General features: G+C 33.1%; 1 long non-coding RNA gene across 1 annotated transcript in view; it reads left to right on the top strand.

Annotated features, from left to right (window-relative positions):
* The window catches only part of LOC134809824 (uncharacterized), a 140891-nt gene that overhangs the window by 25322 nt on the left and 96294 nt on the right, over positions 1–19275 (top strand). Inside the window, exon 2 of the long non-coding RNA XR_010156382.1 lies at positions 12583–12654. This is a non-coding gene — a long non-coding RNA (uncharacterized LOC134809824). The remainder of the gene's footprint in view (positions 1–12582; positions 12655–19275) is intronic.

Below are 19275 nucleotides of genomic sequence, written 5' to 3'. Positions count from 1 at the left end.
GTTATCTCAGTCATCTATGATATCTTTCTTCACCTAGTATTAATAAACCTTAATTTCTGCTTCAATTGCAGTGGCCCAAGGGATTATAATAGACCCAGCCTGAGGATGTTTGTTTTTAAAGGGACAGTTTGGGATAAAAATTTATTTCAGAGGGGTATATAACTTAGTTTGGGAGTGTCAAAGGAAGATTATTTAATGATAATAATACATAAATGAAGGCCTGATTTATAAAGAGGAAATATAAGAGTTGTTTTTCCAGGAAGAAATGATGAGGTGGAGACAAGAGATGGTGTGATCAAGGAGCATAGAGAAGTCTACAATAGCCAAAGTCCCAAGAAATACAAGAAGCATGGCACAATGTGAGGCTTGAGAGGTTATAAAGCAAATGCTGGCTAACCATGTAGAAGATGAGAGGTGTAGTTGCTGGTGAAAGTTGCAAATGTGTTTGAAATCACTCTTGGTTTAGTGGGAAAAAGGTTAATAGATAAACCACTATAAATACACTTTGAAGGACAGGTACAGTTTCTAAAAATATCTATACCCTTTTCTTCTTGGTTTCCAGTGCTCTGTAATTTTAAATAAGCTTCTTTGTCTAGATTGATAGCGTATCCTCATCTATAACACGCTGATCTACGACAGAGACTTCTAATCTTTAAATAATGAGTTTTAGTGACCCGTGAATCTAATTTGAAAGGTGCTATAGCATCGCAACACAGTACAGTATTATGATCTAGTTTAAAATATTCGGGATCATTATGCCTTTAAAACATTCTTAAGAATTAGGTTGATTATACATGAGCATTTTCTGAGTGAGTCCAAGAATGTAAATGATTGCTTGGATGGTTAACTCTAGCTTGAATTATTTCAGCAAAGACGGACCAAAGGCAAGTGATGAAAAGTTTAAAATTTATCAACTTCTATAGGCAGCTGTCAGTTCAGTTTATATTCTTTGGATAATGGACATTTTAAGTGAATTATGTTGCTTTAACATTCCAAGCTGATTTGGAATATTTCCAGAACTTCTCCATTATTCTAAACATATAGTGCAACCCTCTCTAGAATTCAAGAGCTGTCACCTTTATATTTCCAGTCAGAAATGAATTGCAGAGTAGCATAGTCCTACATCATGGAAATATTTGAATTTCATTTCCCTAAAGGACAAATGTTTCACCAATTGAATATGACAAATACTGAGATTCTGGTTTTTAATGTACATATGCATGTAATTTCTATTGCCTTATGAGTATCTTTCAAATCGACTCTGATCCTTATTGCTAACAAGGTTGCATACTTTCATTTAATAAATACAATGATAAATATATAGCCAACAATATCACCAGTCTTATTTCTTCATTTTTCAGTACTTTCTGTGGATGAAGACTAAGTTTTGCATTATGGTCTGCATTAAAGTGAATTATGGTACATCTTTCAGCATTAGCATATAGTCTTCATTTTTGAGTCTTAGTATCAAAATATAAATGCCTCAGAGACTTTTCTTGAACCAGTACCTTCTATCTTCCATTGTTATTCCCTTGTACCCACAAATAAATCCTTGTGCCGAAATAGCATTGGCACAAGCTAAGAAATAACTATTTTATACCTATCTTCAGCAGAAAAACACCATTTACAATTACTTATGTACTAAAATACATGTTATTATTTTTCAAAGTGGCAACTTTGGCAAGGATTTGCAACTTGCATATCCTAATCATTTGCAACTTGCATATCCTAATCATCTTAATTGAGTATTAATATGTATACTGATTGATGTCCTCAAATAACTGTTCCATGGCTTCTTTTTTTTTTTTTTTTTTTAAGAGCAAGCCAGGGAACAGACTAACTTCACTCTGTGATACAATATCTCTCTAGAACTCTACTTAGTAACAGAGATTAGTCATCACTAATATGTGGGCTATAATAACACTTGTGATCATTATCCTTCATCTATTAGCCCCCACAGCTCACTTCCAGATACCAGTAAATATAGCTCTAGCCATTAAAGTCAACACTCAACCTTCTCTTCCCACACATCTGTGATCCATGCCTCTCAGATTTTTCTCCTGATGCTGCTTAATGGAATGCATGTGCCTTTGCAGCACATACCTACAAAAGTGCTTTAGTGACAAAATGCTTTCAACCAGGGTTTCCACTTTGCTGAAAGGACACAAAGAGAAGATCTTTTAAATATGAAAAATAGGTCACTTCTCCTTCCAGATCACTTCAGTGGTCTCATGAGAAATGCCACATGAGCACATTTGTTGTTCTGCTAAAATTAACTTTTGGCTATAATTAGGTAGTTGTCCTCAGTTTTCCTGAATACTCTATATGTACTCCCACCTACAGAATCTAGTTTTGACTGAGTGCTCCATTCTTAACAAGTTTGAGTGAACTCTTTGTAATGTCTCCCAGCTCAACTCTTTAAGACCTAATTTAGAAATCAGTATTTTACAGACTTTTAAAAAGTTCTCTCACACAATTTTGCTTTACTGACATTTACAAGTCATTTGAGTATATATCACAAATAATTACATGCTATTCATTTTGGAGTATTTACTCACTTGTTAGAAGTTTGCTAATTGGTTTGCATGATTAGTCCATGGGTGTTTTGAAAAAGAAAACAAGCCAAGTTTATAACTGTTCAGTACTTTAATATTTCAGTCAGTTAAACTTGACTCATTTAAGTGTTCAGTATTTAATCAGGTCATGATGGTTTAAGGTTTCTAAACAATACTAACAGAGGAACGACATGGCTTGTGAGGGTTAGTTTTTTGAAAAGCATTCATTTACATTTTCAGCCTCAGATGTAATTTATCTAAGCAATGTTGGAATAAGCCATTGTGGTTTCTTTTTATATGTAGAGAAAGGTGCAAGTAGTGATTAATGCTATTTATATGGTTCAGTCCATATTTAAAAAGTAACTGGTCAGAAGCCTTTCCAGAGATAAATATTAATTTTGAAAACAAGTTGAGCCTGTAAAAAATGTGATTTTCCTATTGTTGACTTATGTAATTTTTTTTAGAAATGCATAAAACACACACAGGGGCATGTACTATATGTAATGATTAATTATTGCATAGCTTCTCTAACAGTAATAACATTCAGATAGTTTACACACAAAAAAATCAGTACTATATTTGGAGAAAAACAGTGGTTTTGTTTAAATGTTGTAAAACATAAGGAACTATGAATTTGGCATTTTCTGTCTTACAGGATTTAACCCATTTATGCCTGAGGTTGCAGTTTTTTGAATTTTTGCAATTAGACCTTGGTGATGACCTTGAGCGGTAGGATATAAATAACTCCCACATGCTTAGCATTCCAATAATGGAACACTAGACTAAATGGAAGACTCTTTTTAGTAATATCTGACAAAGTAAAGTCAGAAATTAAAATTTTAGCCTTAAAAGGAACCTCTAGAAGTCACTTACATCATATCCAAAGTTTAATTTGTGACGTTAATGCATGTAGTATGAGAAAGTGACAGAAGACATAACAGAGTATTAGCCTTGTAGGGGCAAAAGGGAATGTTCCCCTTTGCCCTCTGAAGGATCTCTGAAATTCAGCTGGCAAAAGGCAGATTAATTGGAGAAAAGGCATTAAATTTATTTAAAATGTATCCATAGGAGCCTTCGAAATCAAGACCCAAAAATACAGGGGAAATTGACCATTTTTTGATTAGTTTCAACAAAGTATGGAAAACCATGTAGAAATATGACTGGACAAACTGAGTATGGTATAATGTTAATAGACTGAGTTGGGAAACCCAGCAAAGCCTGTGTGTCTACATTCTTCTTGGCCTCTCTAAGCACTTCCTTCTGGATGTGAGGCAAGGTCCTCTCTGGAATAGGAATCTTATGAACTATGGTCAAACAAGGTTGGTCAGATAATTTGTTTATGGTCAGTTTTTAAGCAGAATTGGATGGAAAGTTGGAATCAAATTTTTAGGCTTTATGGCTGGCTTTGGGGTAAAAGGGCTCCAGTTCCTATGACCCACACTGGGGAAGAGGGACTCTAGATTCTATGGCTGGCCTCTAGGGAGAATGGAACTGGAAGAGAGGAGGGCACAGAGGGCAGAGAAAATTTTGCTTCTGAGGCCTTCATTTCTGGGTATTGTTTTCTGAGCCTCAACATCCTTCAAATGACTAGGGAGGCAATGAGAGAAAAAGTGAAGACGAAAAGTCTCGCATGATACCCCAAATGAAGACAGAATAAAGGGTTAGCAATTAAGGAAAACATCAGCATAGCATAATGTAGGAAAAGAAAAAAAAACAAGTTTTTTTATGAAACCATACACACAAATAATAATAAATATTGTCAAAAATAGAATACGCTGAAATAAAAATCAACAAGAGGTATGTGACAGTACACAAAATACCTGCAACTCTATTGCATTTCATGAAAGTTTCCATTTGATTTCGCAATTCAAATATTTGTATGATCATGCACACACACACACACACACACACTATAACAAACTTTGTAGGAAAAATCAGAGACTGCTGTTATTAATTTTATATTTGCAAATTGGCATAGCAGTAATGACAATTTAAAATTAAAGTGGGAGATTTGAATGGATGTATTTTGAAATCATAACTTTGTATGGAAAAGATTTAGGACATATATATATGTATATATACACACACACACATATATATACATCCTAAATCTTATATATATGTAAACAATGACATAATATATGATGATAACTTTTAAGAAAACTTGATAGCACACCAATAAGGAACTTGGTAAAGATTTAGGACATACAAACATACATATATGTCCTAATCTTATATATAAAATCTCCACATGTACAAGTGGTTTTTTCTTAAGCTTAAATATAAACTAATAAGTATACATACCCTTCTCTGGAGAAAGAAAATCATTTAATTTTTCTGGAGAAAGATAATATGGTAAAAATGAACATAAACATATATTACATAATCAGATTTAAGTCCTTTTCAGCTTTTATGAACAACAGTCTCAGCTTGAGGCTTAGAAGAATATTCCAGTAGACAATCCTTGAAAGAAGCTGTTTCCTTAATTGACACCAGATGGCACTATGGAACTTTTCCATTTCTTTAAGAGGGCAAGCAGAAATAAAAAAGATGAAGTACAGTGAAAAACTATTCTTGAGTAAAATGTGTCTCTCATTTCTGTTTTGTAAGGTCAACTGGCATTATTGTTTAATACACAGCACAGAAATATGCAGGTCTAACTTCTTTACAACTCTATAAAGTATAGGTAAATATATAAACAGGAATCAGTTTCCCTGAGAATTCCAGAAAACCTCAAGTTTAACTCATTTTCTGGAAAATAATTTACTGTCTTATGCATTTTATGCCCACTTTATGGACCTTGTAGAGAGTCTTCAGCTTACTACAATCACAACAATTTATTAGTGCACACTTTCCTAGTACCATGGTTATGTAGCTCAACTGGCCCTAACTTAGCTACTTACTAATTTTCAGGTTTCATCAGTATATTTCAGTTATCACTTCCTTCCTACATACAAAGGATATAAAGACAAATTGAGACCTCCTACAGTTTATTCTTACTACTAATTCCATTTCTTTCTCAAATATATACATACCATATTTTTTTTAAGACTTAGGGGTCAGGCTATGTTGCCCAGACTGGCCTTGAACTCCTAAACTCATGCAGTCCTCCCACCTCAGCCTCTCGAGTAGCCAAGACCACAGACACCTGCCACCACATCTGGTTCATCTTAATTTTTTAAATAAGTGTTTATATTTTGTGTTTTTAATTGTTTTTCTATAGTGAAGGTGATATGAATATACAGTATTTGGCTTTCAATTGTTTTGGAGAAAGCACTCCAATTTATGATATTTTACAAATAATAAAACATGATTCATATTTTTTAAGTACAGTTTTCTTCTGTCCTCATTCCCTTTTTTTTGTTTTACAGCTTCTCTTTGGTGCCTTTTTTCAAAAAGAAATGACTCAGGACATAGTGGTACAAAAATCCATTTAGAGTGCTATGCCATGCATTTAAATATTAATATTTAATTAGAAACATCCATTCTGTGCAAAGCCAAATAATATACAACATTTTCATTTTGCTGGAATGCAATTTTGTCATTATATTTATGCAAAAGTTTATCAACTTCAGGGCTTCAAGAAGCTAAAAATGACTATATTTTTAAGACATAGTTTAGCAAAGTTTAAGGCTCAAATATAATCTTTAACATAAACTTTTAGGATTACTTTCCTATGTTTTACAAAGAAATAACATTACGTATTGCTTCAGAAAATGCAATGAATTTTATAGGACTATTCTAAGCCACTATTTAAAGTTAAATAGTTAAAACAATATTACCATTGTCAAATGTATAATTATAAATTAACCAAATAAAAGATGTCAAATATGTATCCATTCACATGTAATAGAAATCTGAGCAACACATAAATATATTTGATTTTTACTTGTGTGACTTAAAAAGTAAAAGCCATAAACATCTGTGAACCATAAGGAGACACTATAAAATGGTTTTCTTTTCTTTTGACATTCTACAAATAGGGTCCTATAATGAGACCTCTTTAACATAAAGGAAAAAAGGCATATGCTTATATGGATGTTTTGGTAGAATTGACTAAAGGTTACACAAGAAATAAGTTAATGGACTGAAGTTTATAGCTGTGTGTATAACTGTCAAATCTTTCTGTAAATTACCTTTCTCTTCTGCTGGCTGGAATGCAAAAATTCAATAAACTGTTAATAAAAATGGAAAGGTCATATGTAAATATCAAAGATCTTGAAAATGAACCAGAAAAGATGATAGTTTGCAGAAAAATATCATTTCATATTCTGTTTCATTGTATTCTAAATGTGATTTGGGTTGCAAAGTGTGTTTCCAAGAAAAAAAAAAAACAGTAGGAAAAGTTTCTATTAAAAAGAGATTAGTTTCCCATCTGAAAAGAGAACTTTGAGTACTAATTGGCTGTTGGTTTCTGCAACTTCAGAAGAATTGCAAACAATTAAACGCTTTGATATTTTCTCTGATTAAGCAAACTCTTAACAGGGCCTCATGGAATTATTCCAGAAACACTGAGAGAACACAGTCTGTGTAGGGTGTGTGCATGCGATGGGAGGTTCATCGCTTAGGGCCTAGGAGGCTCATCTTTTGTCTGCAGCCAGACACCTCATGATCTAGCATTCTCTGGTCTGTTCTCAACCTTGCAAAGAATTAGGGGCTAAAAGAATCGGAGCAACAGAAACTACTCTTTTCTGCCCTATTCCATTTATCCAAAGACTGAATAGTTCTTTTAAAGCCAATGTGAAAGTTGTAGTCTCATAAAGGGAATGCATTTAGCCTAGGGAGAAGCTGAGTTTGAACGCATGCTGCTTTTGATGAAGCCATGCATGATGCCTCTTGATCTTCTATGTCTGTATTTTAAGGGCTGTTTTGATGCCTGAAAGAATGGTTGGCAGAAGGGCAAAGTATGGGTTTGGTCCCCTGAATAGGTTCTTGAAAGAGCAATTTCCTTCCCCCTTTCTTGCTATAGTTTCTTTTAGCAGTGTCTAAACTCTTATATTATTGAACAGAATCAACACAGGAATCAAGTCTTACTACAAATATGAAGTGTAAGTAGCATTGATTGCAAGCAATATATTTTAGCTGAGGGGATAATGAATATGCATGATTTAGGTGGATACACAGTTCTCCTTAAGTGTTCTCAATTATTCACCAAAAGCAATGAGTGAATGGTGAAATTATTTAGGCCAACGTTTCATGTTTTTTTTAAATTATCTAAATTGTTCACCAAAAATAGTGAGTGAATGGATGAGTTTATTTCACTGGAAACATAGTGATTAAGAAAAGATTTCCAAATAACTTTGTAATGTTCACATAGTATTTAAATAAATATGCTTCTTTTATTAACTAAAAGCTTGGAAATGTGCTTAACAACAAGAGAAAAACCCAGAAATAATCCAAATGTATACACAAGGAGGAATTTGAATTTCTAGAAAACTTCCTTCTGGAATATGTTATTTACCATATCTAAATAACATAGTTTTATTGTCAGATTTAAACTAAAAGATCTTTCATTTTAAACCTTTCTGTTTCTTTCTAATCACTTTTCAATTACACAACGAAAACCAATTTAGTTGGATACTTAGCCTAATTGGTATGCTTCTACTCTTTGACCTCCAAGGCTCCACTTATGTATTCTATGCAATATGCTTGTACAATTACCTACCTATTTAGAATGCACATTTGCCATGATTTTGTACAGGACTGTCTGGTTCAATCACTGTTAAGTGCTCTTCACTCATTTTTCCTTTTAGGAGAGTAGGGTTCAAGGCATTGTTTCTAAATTCTAGGATCAAAAAAAAAAAAAACCAAAAAACTATAACTTCTTGTTAATAGGAAAGAGCAAGCCTGAGTCAATAAAAAATGTCATAAAGCAATTTATCTATATTGTTATGCCTATAGATGTGATTAAAACCTTAGACAAAGTGATAGAACCAGAAGTTGACAAATAGTCAGTCAATTGAATATATTAATACAATATACCAAACTTGGTGAATTAAATATTTTGTAACGATGGGGTAGATTTTTGTTTATGCCTGTGTTTTTGTCTGAATGTGTATGTCTCTCTAGGCATTCAAGTTCTTTTGTCTCAAGTCCATACAATTTCTTCCAATATACTGCAATAAGCTTAAAGTTTATAAGTTACCAATTTTACACCATGTGTGTTTGCACCTATGTATGTGAAAAAAATTCAAATATGTTATAGCTTTAAAATCAAAATAGATTTCATAGGAATCCTAGTCTTAATTGTCCAAAAGCTTTCATGAAAATAAACAAATTTACTGTTACTTAATGGAAGTCTTGAGAATCAAATTTTCTCAGTAAAGTGCAGGATGATAAGTAGCATCTCATTATGTCAAAAGACATAATTTACAAAAACCTAATATTTGGTTTTATATTTTAAATTTTTAAAACTTTTGATAACTATTAAATTATTTATTAGCAAATAAAACAGAATAAACATCTTTTCAACAAAAAGAATAGTTGATCCCATTAAAAAAGTGTAATATATATTATATACATATATGTTTATTATATGTATATATATTTATTATATGTATATCTTAGTTTATATGTATATATACACTTCTGTTATATATATAAACTTCTGTTATATATATAAACTTCTGATTATATATATATATATATATAAAACTTCTGTTGTTGCATTTCCCTTCAACAGCATAAAACATCTTATATCTGGTAAAAAACCCTATGAATGTAAGAAATGTGGTAAAGCCTTTAGTTTTTCTATTTCCCTTGAAATATGGAAAGACCCAGTGGAGAAAAGCCTTATGAATGTAAACAAGTGGTAAGGCTTGTAGTTGTTTCAGTTTCATAAAAAGACATGAAATAATTAATTTTTGAGAAATCTATATATATGTGTATATATATATTCTTACTGTCTTTATGTATTTATTCTTACTGGCTTTATATATATATTCTTACTGGCTTATATATATTTTATATATTATATATGTAAATTATATATCAAATTTTGATTATCTGTCACCCATTACATATAATATATGATATATAACATACATAATTATATATCATATATTATATTGTTATATTATATATTACATTATTCTACATAATATATAATATACCTAATGATACATATATAATGGGTAACACATAATCAAAATTTGATATATAATATATATTATATAATGTGTGACAATCAAAATTTGATATATATATCATATTATATATAATGGGTGACAGTCATTATATAGATGTAATATATATAATGAGTTGATATATATATAATATATATAATGAGTGAGATATTCAAAATTTGACACGTAAATAAAGCCAGTAAGAACATTCCGATGTAACGCCTAAGGTTCTTGCGTAGCCACGCCAAAGAATTGGTGTGGTGGCTGACCGTGGCAAGTGATAGAGACGTGGACCGAGAGAGAGAAAAAGCTGTAGGCTTTATTGAGCAGAATGAAAGTACAAAGCTTCCACAGCGTGTAATGGGTCCCGAATGGTAGCCAGAGTTGGATTATATGATTGCCTTTTAAACTCTTTAAGGCGGGAAATATGTGTGGCGAGAAGATGTTACCAGAGAGAGAAACAAAGGCAATTAACCATTTGTGACATGTCTTAGATCTTGATGAAAGCCGGAATTGCAACTTAGGTTTTATCCACTTTATGACCTTGCAGTGGCATGGCAGAAGAGACAGGATCTTACAGGACTTTACAAAGTATGTTTACAAGGAATCGGAATTGGGAGGATACATAAGGTCCGCTGGTCACAGGAAAATGGGCAGTTAACATTACTTTAAACTTTAGTTTTGAGGGAGAGGGAAGGGAGAGAGGGAGAGAAGGATACAGGGAAGCTTACAGCAAAGTTTTCGCTGTTTATAGCTTTCTTGGGGAAGAAAATACATGCACAAATCCTGGTATTAGGAATATTTTAAGCATATATCTTCAATATTATTCATCCAGGATCGAAGTAAGTCCTGATGCAGGAAATGAGTGAGCTTCACAGCTTTCTGAGCCCCTACTCGACCCAGGAAGCCCAACTGGAACCTCCTCTCACCAACAATTAACAAAATCTCATTTTTCAAATGCCCATCAATCACAGAACAATTAAACAACTACACAAAAATGAAAATTACCTACATATTAGAAATACATTTCAATTCACCTAGAGATCCAATACACTTTTAAATGAATAGAGAAGACTTTTGTTAACTGACTTAAGGAAAAAAACTCTACCTACTAAACTCTGTATACCGTGGCTTATAGAAAATCTACCAAATTCTCACCTCATGATTTTGTGCAAAACAAATGAAAATCAAAATATAGAGTCTCTCTTTAACAATGAACCACTCATAAATAGAATATATTTATAACTAGTATAACATTTCATTTATGTGGATTTTTTTTAGTATTATACAATAATTGGCATCAAGCTTTCCAATTTACATATATTTATAGAATTCCTTACCAGTGGATTGGCACAACGACTTTTGAATTCATTGCTATAATCGAAAATTTTCCTGTATTTCTCACTCTACTGGGGTTTTAACTGAGTGTGTTTATATTTGGAAGGTCCATGTCCAGTGTGGGTTATCATGTATCTTTGAATGAATATCAGAGAGATGAAGGTATTCCCACACTCCAATATTAATAGGGCTTTTCTCAGAAATTAGTTATTTCACGTCTTCAAATGGAACTGAAACAACTAAAGGCCTTACCACATGTTTGCATTCATAAGACTTTCCTCCACTGGCTCTTTCCATGTTTTCCAGGGAAATAGAAAAACTGAAGGCTTTACCACATTTCTTACATTCACAGGGTCTTCTACCAGATATAAGATCTTTCACGCTTTTGAAGGGAAATGGAACAGCTGAAGTTTTTACCATATTTCTTAGATTCATAGGAAGAACCTGATATTTATTAAAGCTTTACTACTGAAGGTCATTTTACATACTTTACATCAACCTCATTCTTTCATTCACACATTTAACTAAAAAGGGGAAATTTTTCTATTTCTATTGTTTCTATTTAGAAGAAACATTTTCTCTCCTGTGCTACGAGAGAAATAACTTCTCCTCAGTAAAAGAAACTATAATTTTACAGTGTGGTAAGTGTACTCTAGAGGACACATAAATTGTTTTTAAAACATATGTTAAGGCTTGGCTTGAAACCTAAACAGGGTTAGCATTTCGCCACTGTTTTGCAGATGTCTAAACTGAGCCGAGTGGCTCTGTACATAATTACTGAAGATATTTTGGGAGATAGAGAAGTCATTTAACTTCCAGAGATCTTTTTTGTTTTTTCATCTGTAGAATGATGTGCCTGGGTTCAACTCTAGGCTTTCTTGAAATTTACCCTTTTGTCATGTTTTGATTTGTCCTAAGTTTTATCTAACTGGTGAACCTCAGGAATCAGAACTTCTGCTTCATAAGATAATGTGCTCATCATTATGCTCTATTTTTCTTCCCAGATGCATCCAATCTCTTTGTCTGGACTAACTTTGTTCCTTCAACATCTATTTCATGGTTTTACCTTTTTAACAGTTATTTTGTGTTACATCTACATGGTATACTTATGATCCCTTTACTTGTTTATACTTCAATTTTATTTATTTTGAGATTATTTAAGATAGAACAATATTATAATTGAGATTGCCTAGGTTCTAGAATCAAAGTAAATCTGGGTTCAAATTTCAAGATAGTCCCTTACAAGCATTGTGAGCTTGGGGAAAATTGCTTAACTTTTGTAGGGCTGTAGAATGGGGCTACTGTAGTATGTCAAAGGGTATCATTAAGTTTAAAAATTAGTAACTGTTATTAATAATCCACTAGCATTTGAAATGATATTCTTTATTAATAATATAAATTAGTTACCAAGTAGTAAACTAACTGAAGAGATTTAGCTACTAACTCCATTTAGAAGTCTTTTTACATAAAATCAGAATTATATAAATGAATATTTCAATATATAGCAAAAGAAAAAGTTAATCTTGTTGATTAACAAATATTTTTTCTATGATCCTGTAATTTAGGGCTCTCCAACCTCCAGATCACAGGCCAGTACCAGTCCACGATCTGCTAGGAACTGGGCAGCACAGCAGGAGGTGAGTGACCAGCAAGGGAGCATTACCTCCTGAGCTCCACCTCCTGTCAAATCAGCAGTGTCTTTAGATTCTCACAGGAGTGCGAACCCTATTGTGAGCTGCACATGCAAGGGATCTAGGTTGTGTGCTCCTTATGAGAATCTAATGCCTGATGATCTGAGGTGGAACACTCCCCAAGGTTGGGGACCACTGCTATAATTATATTTCTCAGTCTCTTAGAGTTGTGTTTCTACCACAAAGTTCCAAGTTGATTTTTGGTAACTGCATGTATTTGTGGAATACAGAGTGATATATCGATACATATATACAATGTGTTATGATCAAATCAGGGTAATTATCGTACTCATTACCCCAAATAGTCATCATTTCTTTGTGTTGGGAACAATCAAAATTTTCTTTTCTAGCTATTGGAAATTAGGTAATAAAAATTTTAAACTATATTCACCCTACAGTGCTATAGAATAGAATACTCCTATCTAGTTGTCATTTTGTATTCGTTAATCCTTCTCTCCTATGCTTCCCTCCCCCCCTACATTTTCTAGCCTCTAATAATGAAAATTCTATTTTCTACTTCTAAGAACTCAACTTTTTTTAACTCCTTCATATAAGTGAAAACATGTGTTTCTTCTCTCTTTCCCTCTTTAGTTCCATATGTGTGAATGAATGAATGAAGTTGATACAAACTATGTAAAATGACCTTCAGTAGTAAAGCTTTAATAAATATCAGGTTCTTCCTGAATATATATATTATACACTCTGGTTATTAATCCTTTGTCAGATGGGTAATTTGCAGATATTTTCTTTCATTCTATTCTATGTGTTGTCCCTTCAATTTGTTGATTGCTTCCTTTTCTGTGCAGAAGCTTTTTAACTTTATGTGACACCATTTGTCTATTTTGGCTTTGGTTGCTGTGCTTGTGGGGTATTTTTTCCCATACCAATGTCCTGGAAATTTTCTTCAAAGTTTTCTTATAGGAGTTTCATGGATTGGGGCCTTAGATTTAAATCTTTAATCCATTTTGATTTTATTTTTGTATATGACCATAGATAGGGGTCTACTTTCATTCTTCCTTATATGGATATAGTTTTCCCAGCACCATTTATTGAAGAGATTATCTTTTCCCCAGTGTATATTTTTGGCACTTTTATATAAAAATGAGTTCACTGTAGGTGTGTGGATTTGTTTCTGGGTTCTCTATTCTGTTCCATTGGTCTGTGTGTCTGTTTCTAAGCCAAGCCTATGCTCTGAGAATTGTCTTACAGTTTTCTTCTTTCCCTTTCCTTTTTCCTTTCCCTTTACCTTTCTTCTTTCGTTTCCTTTCTTTCTTCTTTCTTTTTTTCCACCCTCCCTTCCTTTCTGCCTTCCTTTTTTTCATTTTTTGTTGTTTTGGTTACTTCTTTCCTTTTCTTTCTTTTTTCCTGCAAGTATTTGTCCAGTCAAATGGATTTCTAGCCTAAGCATGTGCAGGTTGGCGTACAGCCAAAGACTCACAGAGAACCCTATGCAAATTATGAAATTCCTTCTCTACCTGGATCTCTCCTCTCTGGAATTGTACCCTGTAAATTCTAGTCAATTCAGCTTCCCTGAACTCAAATTTCTGTCTCTTTAATTCAGTGAGCATGCCAGGTTCTATTTCCCTATATCATGTACTGAAAATTGGCTCCAGGCAGAAAGTCTTGGCAATGGTAGAGCTCAATTCAGTATACTCCTTATTTTAGAAAATACTATTCTAGTGCTGCTTATTAACTGATATCTGCAAATTGTTCTTTTTTAACTATTTTTTCAAATTGACACACACAAATTTTATATATTTATGGTGTACAATATGAAGATATAGTACATGTGTATATTATAGAATGGCTAAATGAAACAAATATCATACGTATTACCTCAAATACTAGTAATATTTTGGTGTGTGAGAAAACTTAAAATTTACCCTTAGTGTGTGTGTGTATATATATTTTTTATTTTTATTTATTTATTTTTTTAAAGACTAATTCTCACTCTCTATCGCCCAGGCTGGAGTGCAATGGCACAATCTCAGCTCACTGCAACCTCTGCCTCCCTGGTTCAAGCAATTCTATTGCCTCAGCCTCCCAAGTAGCTGAGAATACAGGCACCCTCCACCATGCTCAGCTAATTTTTGTATTTTTAATAGAGATGGGGTTTCACCATGCTGGCCAGGCTGGTCTCGAGCTCCTGACCTCAAGTGATCCACCCACCTCGCCTCCCAAAATGCTGGGGTTACAGGTATGAGCCAATGCACATGGCCAGTATATATGTTTTTTTTTTCCCCACATACTTTATCAAGTTTTCCAGGCATTTATGTCAGAAAACTAGTTCCAGACCCTGATACTTTCTTATGAACATAAGTGGAAGGGCTATATATCAATTTAATAATATTGCTCTTACAAAATAATTGTTTCCTCAGGCTCAAATATGACAACTCCCTACTTGAAACATGAAAATGGCTAATTCCTGTATAAAAAGATCTAAATGTATTAGTTGAGTTTACAATGCCCCTCAAAATCTGGTTCATTCCTACTTCTCCTGTTTTCGTTCTTACCGCTTCCCTCTTAAATTGACCCTATATGGAACCACTTGGAGGTCACCAGGTACATCTGTGGCTTTTTCTCTTTGTAAAGCTAATTTTAATTTTATTTAATTTTGTAACATTTATCGTTTTTCAAAACTCCCTTCAGATTTTCTTCTCTCAACATCTGCACTCTCTACAAGATACAAATTTATTATATGCATAAAACATCCTGTATTTACAATAATGGACTTTCCATAACACTACAAAGATATTGAGAGAAATATTGTCATGTATCACTGTTTGCCAAGTTCCCTGCGCAGTGGGTTTCAAATAGCATCCTATTTCTTTTATTTAACAACACAAATGTCTTCAGTTAGATTGTGGGAATACTAAAGAAGGTCAATCGAATTTTAAGACTGACGATTCTCAGAGTTGAAACTCATGAATTCTGATAGGAGGTGGGTCTAGAAGATTTTCTCAGTTAACTATTGCTGTATATATTTTACAAACACAGAAGTTAGTGGATTAGAGTAGCAATTTTATTATTTTTCATGATTCTGTGAGGATTTTGTGTGCCATAGTAAACTAAGCAACTTGGCTTCCTGGAATGTCCATAATGGCTCATTTACGCAGCTGGTTGTTGGTGCAGACAGTTAGATGGAGTCTCAACTGGGGCTGTCAAATGAAACACCTCTGTCCTTAACTGCTTGGCCTCTATATGTGGTTTGAGCTTCTCCCAGAGTGATGACTGAGTTCTAAGAGGCATGAAGTGAAAACTGGCAGTCCTTTTAAGGCTAGAATGGAAAGTCCCATACTGTGACACATTTCATTATCAAGACCAATCATAAGGCCTGCACAGATTCAAGAGCAGATGAAATAACGTCCACCTGTTGCTGTGAGAAATGTATATATGGACACAGAGGGAGGAAATTGTTGGAGGTTATGGTGAGAGAGTAGTTACCACAGGGAACTGGAAGAAATTCTGTTCTCTTTGACGTTTCTTTGTACTCTTCTTTCAGTGTGGATTTTTGGTTTGTTTGTTTGTTGGCAGGTACGGGGTTAGAGTGTAGAAAGACCCAGAACCAGGAATGTTTATAGCTTACATGAGTCTTTATTCCTGTTGTGGCAGCCACAACATCACTTCTTATCTATTTGAAATACATGTATCTCTTTTTTGGGTACAAAATTTGGATAAGCTTCATATTCTCAGAGGTTACTGCAGATCTCTATTGGTAATATTATTTTCCTGATTTATTTTTGTTAACCATCCTTTGCTCTAATCTCGTAAGTTTTAAGAGTGTTATTTGCCATTGTTCATCACAAGATAGACCTTTACCAAAAAATATCAAAACGAACTTACATGAAAATAAACACAGTTTCAAAAGTATATTTGACATTGTGAAAAAACCAAAAATGTTATGATTTTTAAAGCTTGTGATTTAGTTCTTTCCAACATCTCCAGTATTCAACTGTAATAGGAAAGTACTATTTATTTTTTGTTTTTAAAAATAAAATTAATAAAATTGGAAATATTGAATAACTACAAACATTTTTACTCCAGTTTAATTTAAAAATGTGATAACATGCTCCCCAAAAATTGCTTTTCTAAACAAAGCTATCAAAAATACCATATTCATTTTATCTTTCTCTGTTTGGCTTATTTCACTTAACATAATGTCCTCCAGGGTCATCCATGTTTCCATAAATGATAGGATTTCATTATTTTTCATGCCTGAATAATATTCCACATTTTCTTTATCCATTTATCCATTGATGGACACTTATACTGATTCCACACCTTGACCATTGGGAATAATGCTACAATAAATATAGAGGTGCAGATATCTCTTCAATATACTGATTTCCTTTCCTTTGGGTATATACCGGGAAGTAAAATTGCCGGATCATATGATAGCTCTAGTTTTAGGTTTTGAGGAATCTTTACATTATTTCCATAATAGCTCTACTAATTTACATTCACAGCAACAGTGTATAAGATTTCCCTTTTCTCTGCATCCTTGCCAGCATTTGTTATTTTTGTTAACAACTATTCTAACTAGAGTGATATCATATCTCATTGTGGTTTTGATTTACATTTCTCTGATAATTAGTGATGTTGAGCATGTTTTCATACATTTGTTTGCTATTTGTATGTCTTCTTTTGAGAAATGTCTACTCCAATTCTTTGCCTGTTTTTTAAACAGATTTGTTTTGTTGTTGCTTTTTCACTATTAAATTGTTTGGGTTTCTCGTCCATTCTGAATGTTAGTCCCATGTTGGACAAATAATTTGCAAATATTTTTCCATTCTATGGGTTGCTCTTTATTCTGTTGATAGGTCCCTTGCTGTGCAGAGGCTTTTTATTTTTATATAGTCCAATTTGTCTATTTTTGCTTTTGTTGTATATACTTTTAGTCTAACATGTAAAATCTTTGCCTAGACCAATGTCCTGAAATATTTCCCCTATGTTTTAGTCTAGTAGTTTTATAGTTTTGGGCTTTATCTTTAAGCCTGTAAGTCCATTTGGGTTTTTATTTTTATATGGTGAGAGAGAGAAGTCTAGTTTTATTCTTCTGCATATAGATATCCAGTTTTCACAGAACCATTTATTTAAGAGGCTGTCCTTTCCACAATGTATGTTTTTGATGTCTTTATCAAAAATCAGTTGGCTATAAATAAGTGGATTTATTTTTATGTTATCAATTCTACTCCATTGGTCTATGGGTATGTTTTTATAACAATATGCTGTTTTGTTTACTGTAGCTTTTTATTAGGTTGGTGCAAAGGTAACTGTGGTTTTTATTATTACTTTTAATGGCAAAAAATGCAATTACTTTTGCACTAATCTAATAGTATATTTTGAAGTGAGATAGTTTGATGTCTCCAGTTATATTCTTTTTTCTTAGTATTGCTTTGGATATTTGCATTCTTTTGTGGTTTTCTACAAATTGTAGAAATTTTCCTATTTCTATGAATAATTTCATTAGTACTTAGTATCGCATTGTGGTTTTGATTTGCATTTCCCTGATGATTAGTGATGTTAAGCATTTTTTCATGTTTGTTGGTCATTTGTGTTTCTTCTTTTGAGATTTGTCCATTCGTGTTCTTAGCCCACTTTTTGATGGGATTGTTTGTTTATTTTTCTTGCTGATTTGTTTGAGTTTGTTGTAGATTCTGGATTAGTCCTTTTTCAGATGTAAAAATTGTGAAGATTTTCTCCCACTCTGTGGGTTGCCTATTTACTCTGCTGACTGCTCCTTTTGCTGTACAAAAGCATGTTAGTTTAATTAAGTCTCAGCTATTTATCTTTGCTTTTATCGCATTTGCTTTTGGGTTCTTGGTCATGAAATCCTTGCCTAAGCCAATATCTAGAAGAGGTTTTCCAATGTTATCTTCTAGAATTTTTATAGTTTTGGTTCTTAGATTTAAGCACTTGACCCATTTTGAGTTGATTTTGTATGAAGTGAGAGATGAGGATCCAGTTTCATTCTCCTACATGTGGCTTGCCAATTATCCCACCACCATTTGTTGAATGAGTTGTCCTTTCCCCACTTTATGTTTTTGTTTTCTTTGTCAAAGATCAGTTGGCTGTAAGTATTTGGGTTTATTTCTGGCTTCTTTATTCTGTTCCATTGGTCTATGTGCCTGTTTTTATGCCAGTGCCATGCTGTTTTGGTGACTATGGCCTTATAGTATAGTTTGAAATCAGGTAATGTGATGCCTACAGATTTGTTCCTTTTAGTTAGTCTTGCTTTAGCTATGTGGGCTTTTTGATGTTGTTGTTGTTGTTCTGTATAAACTTTAGAATGCTTTTTACTAATTCTGTGTAAAATGATGGTGGTATTTTGATGGGAATTGCATTGAATTCATAAGTTGTTTTTGGCAGTATGGTCATTTTCACAATATTGTTTCTACCTGTCCATGAGCATGGGATGTGTTTCCGTTCATTCGTGTCATCTATGATTTCTTTCTGCAGTGTTTTGTAGTTTTCCTTATAGAGGTCTTCCACCTCCTTGGTTAGTTACATTCCTAAATAGTTTTATTTTTTTTCAGCTGTTGTAAAAGGAGTTGAGTTCTCCACTTG

Source organism: Pan troglodytes, chromosome 3 (genome assembly GCF_028858775.2).
Source record: "Pan troglodytes isolate AG18354 chromosome 3, NHGRI_mPanTro3-v2.0_pri, whole genome shotgun sequence".
NCBI classification, from domain to species: domain Eukaryota; kingdom Metazoa; phylum Chordata; class Mammalia; order Primates; family Hominidae; genus Pan; species Pan troglodytes.
Note: the sequence above shows the minus strand (reverse complement) of the source record. Positions and strands in the feature narration are given on the sequence as shown.